Source organism: Puma concolor, chromosome C2, assembly GCF_028749965.1.
Source record: "Puma concolor isolate L17-30 chromosome C2, mPumCon1.1.hap2, whole genome shotgun sequence".
Taxonomy (NCBI): domain Eukaryota; kingdom Metazoa; phylum Chordata; class Mammalia; order Carnivora; family Felidae; genus Puma; species Puma concolor.
In genome coordinates this window covers 43,294,954-43,308,106 of record NC_141675.1, presented here as the reverse complement: position 1 = coordinate 43,308,106, position 13,153 = coordinate 43,294,954, and the positions used below count along the sequence as shown (strand labels likewise).

At 37.5% G+C, this 13,153-nt stretch overlaps 1 non-coding gene and 1 pseudogene across 2 annotated transcripts in view; both read left to right on the top strand.

The window, feature by feature from the left end:
* The window catches only part of LOC147577219 (dolichyl-diphosphooligosaccharide--protein glycosyltransferase subunit TMEM258 pseudogene), a 203,218-nt pseudogene extending 190,661 nt beyond the window's left edge, over positions 1 to 12,557 (top strand). Inside the window, exon 3 of the transcript XR_015240039.1 lies at positions 11,866 to 12,557. The product of XR_015240039.1 is annotated as a dolichyl-diphosphooligosaccharide--protein glycosyltransferase subunit TMEM258 pseudogene (transcript). The remainder of the gene's footprint in view (positions 1 to 11,865) is intronic.
* LOC112850559 (U6 spliceosomal RNA) lies at positions 11,520 to 11,624 on the top strand. Its single transcript, XR_003222678.1, has one exon. It is a non-coding gene; the product is annotated as a U6 spliceosomal RNA (small nuclear RNA).
* Positions 12,558 to 13,153: the final 596 nt, after the last annotated feature.

Below are 13,153 nucleotides of genomic sequence, written 5' to 3'. Positions count from 1 at the left end.
TCCTTGCTACTTTGACGCACAGGGAGAAGTGCACCTTCTGTCCACAACCATAGAAGTTGCCAGACTTAATAAAATTCTCTAAGAACATAACATTCTTCAATTTTTAATAATTGAACTGCCAATTACATTAGCCACTGTTGAATATCCTAAAAATTTTGCTTAAACATGTTATTTTACTTATGTGCTAACATCCTAATTTTATAAAGAATATTTGATTTATTGCACAGTCACTGTAGTTGTCATTCAGAATACATTTCTACAATTTTATTAAATCTTATGTCTACATTTTTAAAGTAAATATATGGCCTGTCTGTTGATATCACTCCAAGTAACTTCCTTTTGAAAAATAGTTTTGGGACACCTGAGTGGCCCAGATGATTAAACACCTGACTCTTGACTTCAGCTCAGGTCATGGTCTCACAGTTGTGAAATCGGACCCTGCATTGGGCTCAGCGCTGAGTGTGGAGCCTGCTTAAGATTCTCACTCTCCCACTCTCTCTGCCCCTTCCCTGCTTGCTCTCCCTCTCTAGAAAAAAAAAGAAAAAAAAAGAAAAAAGAAAAGAAGGAAAGAAAAAAGAAAAATAGTTTCTTTTAATGATTAAAAGAATATTTCATAAATATTTGTTGGGTAGTCTAATATAGCAGATACTGTCCTAGGCATTGAGAATAAAATAATAAATAAAACAGATAAAGTCTTTGTCCTCATATAGTTAATTTTAAAGCAAAAGAGAGGGGTGACTCAGTTGGTTAAACATCTGACTCCTGATTTCAGCTCAGGTCATGATCTTATGGTTAATGGGATTGAGCCCCATGTGGGGCTCTGTGCTGATGCCTGCTTGGGATTTTCTCTCTCCCTCTCTCTGCCCCTCCCCTGCTTACATGCATGCGCGCTCTCTCTCTCTGCCTCAAAAAATAAATAAATAAACTGAAAATAAATAAAGCAAAAGAGCTCACATTCTCCTGGGAGAGCTTATAATCTATTGAGAAAATGCATTCTAATGATGTATCATGACATTAGCAGCTATGTATCATTGAAGAGTACCAAGATGAAGAAACATGACCAAGGCAGGTGACAAGGGCTCCTCTCTGTACAGGAGGAGGACCTGCCTCTTTAAGACAGTGGCTTCAGAAGCCAGAATGACATTGGGAGCAGGTGCCGTTGGCCTGTTGGCTTACTCCCAGTGCTAAAGGAAAGGCAGAGCTGCTGTACTTGTGGAGACGGCCTCTGCTCTGAACCTTCTCTTTCGAGGAGTCTAAGTCTCCATACAGGCCAGAGTCCCTGGAGGCTAGAGACATGTGTGGGCCTTAGTAACATAACCTTGAGCAGCTCCTACCTGGGATAACTCTAATTAGTGAGCATGCCCCTGATAGCCTCCTAAGTTTATAAGTAGAGCCTTTCTTAATACATCTCCTGTCTCTAGAATCCAAATGAAATTGACTAAACTGACTTAGACATTGAGTAGACATACGAGTTCTCCCCTTGTCCAAGTCCAGTAAGTTTTCTGGCTCCAGTTCCTTTGTGCCCAGCAAGAACTTGGCCCTCAAATCCCAGATTAGGGAAGCTCCTGGTTCACCAGAGGCCTCAAGTCTGCCTGGCTTGGGATATCCAGGGAAAGCAGGAAAGGGGAGAGGTCAGTAATCAGCTGGGCTTGGAATGCCTTTCCACACCTGGGGTGCAAGGCGTGTACCAGGCCTGATTGTTGGCTGGGCCTTCAGTGACACGCTCTGGTGGGCCCTGCTGTGGTTCTGTTGAAGATAAGTCATGAGACTACATGAATGTTCCTCAAGGCTTTAGAGTTGTAGTATCTAATTGAGAGGAACCCCAAGAAAGTCACCAGAGCTGTATCCTAGAGGAAGAAGTACTTCTCTAAATAGGAAAGAAGTTACAAAGCATTCCTCAAAGGGTTCTAGAGAATTGGTTAATAATGAGTGAAATTAGTCATATGGTTTTAGGGTTAAGGTGGAGAAAGAGCTCAGCTGCTTAGCCCCAATTATAGCATGCAAAGACCCCATTCCTAGGTTAAAGGAGTTCATGGTGCTCAGTTCTTCCATATATTACAGTCCTCAGCCTAAAGAGCAGTCATGGGGAATAGATGACTTCCTCACATGCTTTACCCCTCAGAACGGGTTCCCTCCTTTTTGAAGCATTAATTCATTTATTTATTACCTATTTCTGGGAACATCTGGCATAAGGAATGAGATTCAGGTAATTAGGGGCTGCTTCTCCCTGTAACAGAGCCTGGAGCCATGGGCTGTCTGAGACCCAGGACCAGGGGGTTGAAGCATCTATTTTCCTTCTTTAAGCAGAGTAGCAAGCTGGAGAGAAAAGGCCTTGCTCTGGGTTTGCATTTTACTAATCCAACCAGTTCAGGGCTCAATCATGTTAACCTGCCCAAGTTCACAGCAAAATTCCTGGGTCAGCAAGGAGTTACTATAGCCTCTTCCTTGATCTCCATCCTGCTCTATTAGATAGGAAAGTTCTAATACATTCTGGAACTGCAGAGCTGTATCGTACAAAGGAAACAAAAGGAGCTCCATATTTGTGGAGAAGTAACAATAAAATAGAATCAAGGATTTTAAAAAGTCATCCCTAATCTTACATCTAGAGGTAAACCTGTTAATATTTTAACATCCTTCCTGCCTTTCTTCTCTGTATATTTTCATGGTTTAATGTTAATAAATATATAATTCCACAGTCTATTTTTTCTACTTGCCATTATCCCTTAAGTATTTCCTCTCCTTACTAAAAGCATTGCATATCCAACATTTTCATAATTGCATTATATTCCCTGTGCCAAGATTTACTTAGTAATTCACCCATTGTTAGAAATTTAGATTGTTTCCAATTTCTATTCTGAATGATATTTTAAGGAGCATTCTTGTATTTCAGTTATTTCCAAGATATGTATATCTCCAGAAGTGAATTATTACATGAAATAATTTCCCAAGAATAGTGTGTGGTAATTCATTTTTCAAGGAAGTTATTCAAACTCTAGATATTATTGTTATAGAATAACTATGCCAAATGTTAAAATGAAAAAGTATCTTATTTCATCATACATTTATTTAGTTGGTAGTTAAGGTATAGCATTCCAAAATTTCATTAGAGATTTGTACTTCTTATTTTGTTAATTGCTATATAAGCTATACATTAAAGGTAGATGGATAACAGGATGGACTCTGAGACAAAACTGGTTGGATTTGCATCTTGGCTCCTCTACTTACTACCTGTACAACCTCAGTCTCCTCATCTGCAAAATGGGGGTTATTATAATAATACAACTGCTACTTCACAGAGTTGTTGTATTAAATGGGTTAATATCTGCAAAGTGCTTAGGACACATGCATATATACATAGTAGGCATTCTGATAGTATCACAACTAGTGATTTTTAGAGCATATATGTTAGCTTTTGCTGTATAACCAACCCCAATACTAAGCAGCTAAAAAATAAAAATTGTTTCTCATACTATTGTGGGTTGGCTAGGCATTTTTAGGGTCCCAGCTTGGGTCTGGATGATCTAGTTCCTCAACAGGAATGGCTAGGATGCTGGGGATTTTCTCTACAAATGGTCTCCCAACCTTCAGTAGGCTAGTCTAGGCTTGTTCGTATGGTGGCAGAAGATTTCCTCACAGCAAAAAGGGCAATCTTCAATAAGCAAACACTATTCATGTGTCTCTAACATTCCATTGACCAGAACAAGTTATAAGGCCAAGCTCAGATGCAAGAGGTGAAAAAAAAGTCTTCACTTAAAAAAAATTTTTTTAATGTTTCTTTATTATTGAGAGACACACACACACACACACACAGTGTATAAGCAAGGAGGGGCAGAGAGAGGGAGACAGAATCCGAAGCAGGATCTAGGCTTCTAGCTGTCAGCACAGAGCCCCATGTAGACCCAAACTCACCAACCATGATATCATGACCTGAGCTGAAGTCGAACGCTTAACTGACTGAGCCACCCAAACATTCCAAAAGTCTTCACTTTTTGATGGGAAAAGCTATAAAGCCACATTGCAAAGGGTATGCATAGAGAGAGAAGAGGGATTTGTGGTCATTTTTTTTTGCATCTATCACAAAAGCCAATGAAAAAAATGAAGCTAATGGATATGAACTAACTCACTAATTTCAAACATGACTAGGACAAAATTTATATACATATATAAACATATATGTATATACACACATTTCATATGATTTATATAAAAAATATAAATCTCCATCAGATAGTTCATTGAGGAAAAAAAGACTGCTTTTGAGAATCATCTTATTCATATGAGTGAACACAGATAATTCTAAAGTTAATAAAACCCTTGTGTGTTGCCCCAAGAGCAGAATTTGGCCCATTGTGTATGCCACTCACTGCCTTTATTTACATTATAAATTACTGCATTTTATTATGTCTACTCCCATACCATTCCATTATAGTCTATTATTTTAATATATGTTACAATGGAATTACCAATTAAATTACTACACCATTATTCATACAACCTAGAGTGTTTGACCTCAATCTCTAGAAGCAGGGGAATTTGTAATTGACTAAACCTCTATCTATGTGTGTATGGACTCCTTTAATTGTACATGATATTTTTTTGGTGTTGATGCAATCAGAAATTCTGCTTTAATTCTGTTCATCTCTCATGAGAGAGACTAAGTTCTGTTTGGGACATCAATTCTCGTTTACATGAGAAGATTTGAAGATGTGTGCCCCATAGAGTCTCTGTACTCCCTTTAAATTCAAGTATCTCCTCATTTGTTATATTATACAACTATTTGTGATTTCTACCACATATTCATCAAAAAGTAATATGTTCTTGGGCATCTGGGTGACTCAGTTGGTTAAGTGTCTGACTTTGGCTCAGGTCATGATCTCGAGGTCTGTGGGTTCAAGCCCTGGGTCAGGCTCTGTGCTGACAGATCAGATTCTGTGTCTCCCTCTCTCTCTGGCCTTCCCCTGCTTGCTCTCTCTCTCTCTCTCTCTCTCTCTCTCTCTCTCTCTCTTAAAAAATAAACATAAAAAAGTAATATGTTCTTCATTATCCTCAAGTAAATAAATTCATATCTATTGGAAGCCCTTGTGAGGTAAGGAGTATACTTTTTTTTAAGTTTATTTTTGAGGGTGGGGAAGGGAGAGAAGCAGTGGGGGAGGGCAGAGAGAGAGGAGGACAGAAGATACAGCTATGGGGCTTGAACTCACGAACCATGAGATCATGACCTGAACCGAAGTTGGACGCTCAACTTATTGAGCCATTTAGGTGTCCCAGTAGCATACTTTTTATGTCATCACAATCCTTGTAATGTCAGTCAATTTAATAAGTGCATAGAATAGTGCCTGGTGGTATTAGTTCTTTAGGGTTCTTGTAATGAAGTACCACAAACTGGGCAGCTTAAAACCACAGAAATGTATTGTTTCACAGTTCTAGAGAAAAGAAGTCCAAAATCATGGTATTGTCAAGGCTGAACTCCCTCTGAGAGCTAATAGGACATCCTTCTTTGCCTCTTCCCAGCTTCTAGTAGTTTGCCAACAAATCTTTGTCATTCCTTGGTTTGCAGCTGCATAACTCCAATCTCCACCTTCCTCATCACATGATGTTCTCCTTGTGTGTTGTTTTGTCTTTACAAGGGATACAGGTTGGATTGCACACAAGTATGATGTCTTCTTACCTTAGTATACCTGCAATGCCCCAATTTCCTATTAAGGGCACGTTATGAGGTATTGGGGATTAGGAATTCAACATATCTGTTGTGAAGGCACACAATTCAATCCACAACTGTAGGTAAATAACACACATTTGTGGAATAATCAGCAAGCATTGAATTTCACGAGGCAGTGTTCTTTACACTTTTCTACTAAGTCTGCAAAAGAAGTACTGGCCCAGGTAGATGAATGAAGATGTTGTCAGGAAAATAACAAAGTAATTTGTGACATTCAGCTCATTAAAAAAGCCTATAGGAAAATGTTCAGACTCACTAGTAGAAAGATACGTGAATTAATACCATTACCATAGGGGTCAGAAATTTTACTCTAGAATATGGAGGATCATAGCATGTTCCTGTGTGTACTTTCCATCTCGGCTTCACTTCCTTAGGGAAGTTTGTTCTGATCTCTTCTCAGGAGTCACATCTCTCTCCTGTAGGAGTTTATGGACCACCATGTACTTTTACTTGATAAAAACTTGCAACAATTGTGATTTTAACATTTATTTGTGTAAATATTTGATTATTGCTTTCACCAGTGGACCTTTAAACTCCAAGACTACTGTGCTTATTTTCACTTTTTTTTTTTATATCTGCAACATGTAGCACAGTGCATCATGGTAGGTTCTTAACAATGATTTGTTGACTGATTGTATGAATCAATGAATTGGTGAGATGGGATGAAGTTTACTTTTTCAATGGCTGTAGTAAATATGTATTATTGTATTTGTTGTATGTTCTACATTTACATATGTTATTACATTATAAATGCATAAATTATTATACATTATTAAAATATTTAATAATAGTAAAGAAAACATAAGCAAGATTATAAGGGCAATGTTTATTTACTTAGTTGAACAAACTGTTTTGAAGCACTTTACCAGCACATAGTTGTGTACAAATATTTAGTATGCTAATTACAAATAGTAATTATGTACTTATTGTATGAGCTCTTTCTCTTCAAAGAACTGTAAGTAATCCCAATTTAAGTTACTATATATACTTGAAAATTATGATGCTAAATGTTATATACATATTTTATATTAGTTTTTAATTAGCATTGACTTGTCGTTTCTCTATTCAGTCCAATTCAGTGTTTCCTGTATTCCCTGAGATTAAAATAAGATGTGTTTTACACACACAAACACAAAGTGCACACATACACACACCAGGGCCAAAGTGACACAATGATTCCTCTTCAGTTCCAAGTAAATCATATTCTCCTTAGGATTTATAAAACACCTTCCTAATCCATCCTGCTAAAAATGAGTTAACTTGTTCTGATATTTTAAAGAATGTCTAATTATTTAATTATCTCCATTATGTGAATAAAGCTTTAGTGAATTCCCTTCCTAACATCTTCATGTTCTTCCTTAGGGCTAGGCTTCGTTTGAATGTACAGCAAGTTCATTCACACACACACACACACACACACACACACACACACACACGTACCATAATGATATAACATTACAAAGCAATTTTAATTAAAACTATTGAGAATACGTTGTTGTATTTTAAAATCATCTTCCTCTGAGAATGATATAAAATGGTGATGTGTATACTCCAGTGGGAAACCCAGCAAATGTTAGCTTTCAGTCATTTTCCTGAGACCGTACAAGAGTTCATCTCCAGTCCCTGGTCGGGCTCTTGTGGGAATAGAAATACCGTGCTCTTGGCTTGACATCGGTGCCATTTCCAATGTTACCATGGTGATCACCTATGCAGCATCACTAACCCTTCTCACAACAGCTCAATTTGAGATTCAAGTTTCACGTTTCCATGATTATGGGAGGGTAATTATTTCATTACTCAAGGGAAGAAGATTTAAGAGGTAAATAGCTCTTCATTAAATCTTAAATGCTTCTAGTCTTTTTAGGCCACAGAAATGCCAAATATTAAAGTGATGAAATTTAGAAGAGTAAAACGTGACTGGGAATTGAAAAAAAAATCAATTTTTGCATAGTATAACCATAAATATTTTTTCTCTAGTGAAAACATCTCACATAAAGTACAAGTATATTGTGTCAATAATTCATGATTTAAAACAATTTTCATGTAAACTAAATTCATTTAGTTTGTGTGTATATTTGAATAGAAATACCGATAAAAAGAGAAGGATTTTATGAACTGATCCGGTTTGGGAGGTAGTATCGTACGGTATAAGGCAGACTTTTTTCTATATATCTGAGAATTTTATTGTAAAAGAAAGGATTCTTATTGTGCAGATTACCCTTTTATAAAGTATTGATGCTTTTATTTACTATTGATATTTGAAGATAATGCAGCTGAAAGTAAATATTAATGTGAAATATTTTCAAAGTATACTTGATTTTATGAAATATCATAGGTCAGTTGTCAATTGAAAATATTTAGAGAATATCTTGAATATAACAATAAGCGGCTGTTTATGCAGCACAGCCCAACTACAGTACAAGAGGTTACCGAGATGTAGCTGAACTGTCCAAACCTCAACTTTCCGGGAAGAGACCTTGAAATTCTATAAAATTTTCAGGCCACAAATGCTTGGCTGCTTTACACTGTATGTTACTTAGGTCATGTCCACTACAAGACAAAAATTTCTAACCACACTATGTTCTTTCTAAGATTTTTTTTTCTTTCCTTCTGTCTCTTTTTTCCTGTGTAGCCTCTGACAAAAAGTCCATTAAAGATGTTAAAAGAGAATTAAAGATACATGGATGACTAACTCCTACACGTGAAGGAGGGTGTGAAGGAGCTTAATATTAGTGGTTTAATTTTGAGCTGTCTGAGATTCTGTAGTCATGTGACACACGGACTTAGAGAGGACAAGGAGGAATTCAATCGTAATCATTTTCCCAAACCTGTTTTAAGCCCGTTTTATCCTCTCTTGGTCCTTCGTATTTCCTGACACTGCATCAATTTACCTGTTGTGGTAACAGTTTTCTTTCTTTCTTCCTTTTTCTTTTCTTCCCTTTGCTGTTCTTTTTTTTTAGTGGAAGAAAATTAGAACTGATTCTTGGAAGGTTCACTGATTGAGTAATTAATTAAAAATTATTCATTCATAAACCTCTGGAGAGGTGGAATGGGAAGGTTAAGAGGTTCAGAGTGGCTGTAGTCTTCAGTGCCTCTTTGTTTATTATTCATACGCAATCTAAAAACTCATCCAAGGTATTCTAGCTTGCATATCTCTCAGAAAACAGACCCTGGACAGGGCAAACAATAACCATCCACTACCAACAAAAGCATGTACGTCATGGAAACTTTCAATGGATATTAGGTTTTTAAAAGCTATATCCAATGTTTTAATACAAACAGAGTCCGTAAGTTTGTGGACCACTGAGGGGATCATACTCTGGTAGAGAATAGGCAACAACGTAAACAGAGCCCTTGCGGATGAACCTACCCTTCTAATGTTCCTCATTCCTTGTCTTCACCCAGACTGTCTCCTGTAGTCTTCTCACTGAACTTATGTCTCTGTCACAAACTCCCTTCCTGTAACCAATCCAGGGTATCCAGGGTTGTTTCCCCAATCCAGGGTTCTATTGAAGGGACATTCAAAAGTTGAATTACTTTAACTAGAGTAATTTAGACATCTTCCATCCAAATGCTGTCTGTTTGGGTGTGTGTTTGTGTGTGAGAGAGTTTGGGGGTGGGAACTTGGCATTCATAACAAAAAGGGCCCTGAAGTTGTTTATTTTCAAACAAAAGCTGTTGTTTCTTTAAAAGAAATTTCTTCTGCTCTATTGGTACAGCCAGGTAAAACTACAGCCTATTTACTTTAAAAAATTTTTTTTGAAAATATTTAGAGAGAGAGAGACAGAGAGCAGGGGTAGAGGGAGTGAGAGAGAGAATCCCAAGCAGGCTCCATGCTCAGCATGGAGCCCAACACAGAGTTTGATCCCACCACCCTGGGATCATGACCTGAACTGAAATCAAGAGTTGGATACTCATTGGACTGAACCACCCGGGCACCCCACTACAATGTGTTTTTAAAATAATATGTTTTTCTGTACTTTAAATTTGCTATGTATAAGTTTTTGTTGAAATTTAAAATTTTGTTGAATGTTTATTCTTTTTTTGAGAGAGAAAGACAGAGCACAATTGGGGGAGTGGCAGAGAAGTAAGGAGACAGAATCTGAAGCAGGCTCCAGGCTCTGAGCTGCCAGCACAGAACCTGACATGGGGCTCAAACTCACAATCCGTGCAATCATGACCTGAGCTCAAGTGGGGACTCTTAATGCTGAGCCACCCAGGTGCCCCTGAAATTTAAAGAGTGCACTTTAAATATCTTAAACAACTTTTGGGGCACCTGGGTGGTTCAGTTGGTTAAGCGTCTGACTTCGGCTCAGGTCACGATCTCACGGTTCATGGGTTCTTGCCCTGCATTGGGCTCTGTGCTGACAGCTCAGAGTCTAGAGCATGCTTCAGATTCTGTGTCTCCTTCTCTCTCTGCTTCTCCCCCACTCATGCTCTGTCTCTCAAAAATAAATAAATGTTTTAAAAAATTAAAAAAAAATAAATATCTTACAATTTTGTCAATTATTCCTCAATAAAGCTGAAACAAATTTGTTGCCATTTATCTGAATTGCAATGAATCTTTGAAGGCGCATTGCACGGTGTTGTGAGTTAGAAACACAAGTAGGTAAGGATGTCCTGAATAAATAAGCCAAGAAGGCACCAGTCTCAGGGTTTCTTGCTTCAAGTTCTTTTCAAGGGGCATTAGTATTAAACTAATTGTGCTGTAATGTTAAATAATCTTAGTGGCTTAACACAGCAACTTTTATTTCTAACTAAGGCAAAGCCCTCTGTGAGTCTGGGTGATGCTTTCGGACAAATATCCTTGTTTGTGATACTTGTGGTACCGCAGCAGACTTGTGGCTTTTCCAGGAGTGCTATGGCAGGCAAAAGGAGAGAATGAAAAACTGAGCACTGGCCTGTACTGGCTCACCTGGAAAGTCCATATGTCACTTCCATTAACACATATTGTACAGTACTACTAGACTCAGGCCCACCTAACAGCCACGAGCTGGGTCCCAGAGAGGAAATATGAACTGATACTGGAAAATCCTAGATGAATATCTGGAAAAGAGGAGGAGACTATATAAGGAAGTGGAGAAATCTTGAGCCTCAGAAAGGCATTCCTTTTTTCTCATAAACTACCACTGGGGTTTTGAGTGTACTATGCTTCTGTCTGGTGGAGCCTGTAACGAGATGAAAGAAAGAGTTCCTTGAGAAAGAGACAACAGCCAGTACAGACTCAATGCCTCATAGCTTGGGGAGAAGAGGGAAGAAGGATGTGACAGTAGTTTGAAGGATACCAAGACTTCACACTTTAAAATGTAAAAAAGATCTGCTAAATAATACAGTGCCTACCAAAGAGAGGAGTGTGAGAGAAAGAACAGCACTATTCATTTAGTTAGTGTGGATTAATGGCCACTATCATGTCTCCTGAGCAGAAGGATTTACTAAAACAACCTCTTAGTTTCATTTTGTGCTAACAACTCTACCAACTACCTTAATTAATTGCCCAAAAACTGTTAATAACCATGTCATCATAGACCATCATGTAAATGAGCTTTAAAAAGTAAAATCTGAAGAGCAATCTTGCCATTCATTTATCTGAACTAATTATAATGTAGGAATAATTCTCACAGCAGGTGAAAACTGAGAAAAAGCATGCTTTTGCAGGAAAGCAAAAACATTTTAGATTTGACATCAAAATTTTAGAAGAAACAAAGAGCTTCCTTTTTGCAAGGCAGAGTGTTTTAAGTTTGTTCTTTTTGTTACATTCACATTTTTAATGAAGTATTGGTTAAAAAATCAAGAAGATATGGTGTTTGTTTGATAGCACATTTACCAAAATTGGAATAATAGAAAATTATCAGCTTGGCCCCTGTGCAAGAATGACATGCAAATTCATGAAGCGTTTCATCTTTAAAAAGAAAGATATGGAAAAGTGTGTTCAGTTTTCTTTTTAATGTTGAGGAAATAGCATAGCATATTTTGATTTTATCTCTAGGAAGAAATTATTTCCAGAATCAACAAGGCAGAGAAGGCGTTATGCTTGAGAATCAATGGATATTCATAAATTGATTAAATTGATGGGTTGTTTTGTTTTAGTGCCACTGTAATTTGTAGCTATAAAACATAGACTATATCCTGCCGATGTGTTATTCCAGTGGCGGAGCAGTGGATTACCCTGTACCTGGCAAAATGGAGACAGAGACCATGAGGAGATACACCAGCCGGTGAATCCAGCTGTCTTCCCAGTCTGACCATGGTGCTGTTGGCTACTGGTATGTTCTTTACCTCCTGGTTCTTCGTTTCTTAGGCTACCTCCACCCAGTACACTCGGGGTATCTACAAAGAGCTCCCCATCTCCTTGGTGGCCTTGTTCTTCCTTGGCTTTGGAGTCCTCTTCCTGCTGCTCTGGGGCAGCATCTATGTTACGAGCACCCAAGGGTTCCAGTCAGGTGGCTTCACTGATCCCTGCTTTAAGTAAATTAATTTTTTTACTATTGCTGGAAGTGTCCCACCTGCTACTCACTATAAAGGCAGATGTGTGACAGTCACAAAAATAGAGAATATATTCTTTCTTAAGAAGGCAGCCTGGTGAGGATAGTGTTCGATAGTAATTCACATCCTGATACATACTTGTTAGCTATGTGAGTTTGGGTTTGCTGCTATTTACCTCATGAAGCCATAGGATGCGGAGCTGGTGTGAAGACAAACTATTATGGTATGTAATGGGCCTAACTGTTCTGGCATATGGTTAAGCATTATTGTAGCTATATTTTTCCTTATTTTTCACCTTTATAAGTTTTGTTGTTTACATTCTCTTAAGTTTTATTACCTTTCTTTTTGAGGAAAAATTCTGTTATTTATAAACTAATTTGTCCTATAATGTTAAAAAGTGTTCAAAAATACTCCAAAGAGGAAAATATTTGGAAACTTTGCGGAATAGTCTCAGTTAGAAGGAACCTTAAAACCCTTTCTAGAAGCAAATGGTAGTTTTAAAGTCTGCATCTAGTGGAATAAACTGTTTAAAAATTTAGTTTTCCACATGTGAGGAGAGTTGCAGCATCAGCACAGATAGAAAAACAGCTCTATGCTCTGATAATTTAGTTACCTATAAAAGTATATATAAAAGAAGCTGATTAAAATTATTTAAAAGAGGAGGAATCTCATGAACTTCACTTACATGGCTCATTCTGACCTGAGAAAGATAGAGAAGTAGAAGACCACAAGGAATCCTAAGTTACAGAAAGTCACTTCTTTATTTTTAATAAAATATCAATGGAGATTTTGCTATGATATACTTCTGTAGGATTTTGCCTTCATTTTGATTTCAGTAAATGAAAAATTTGGAGAATGGCATATAGGCTTACTAATGACCTCATCTAGCTCAACTTCATGTCCCATAAAGAAAGTTGTCCAAAACTTATAAAACTTACAAATAGAGGATGA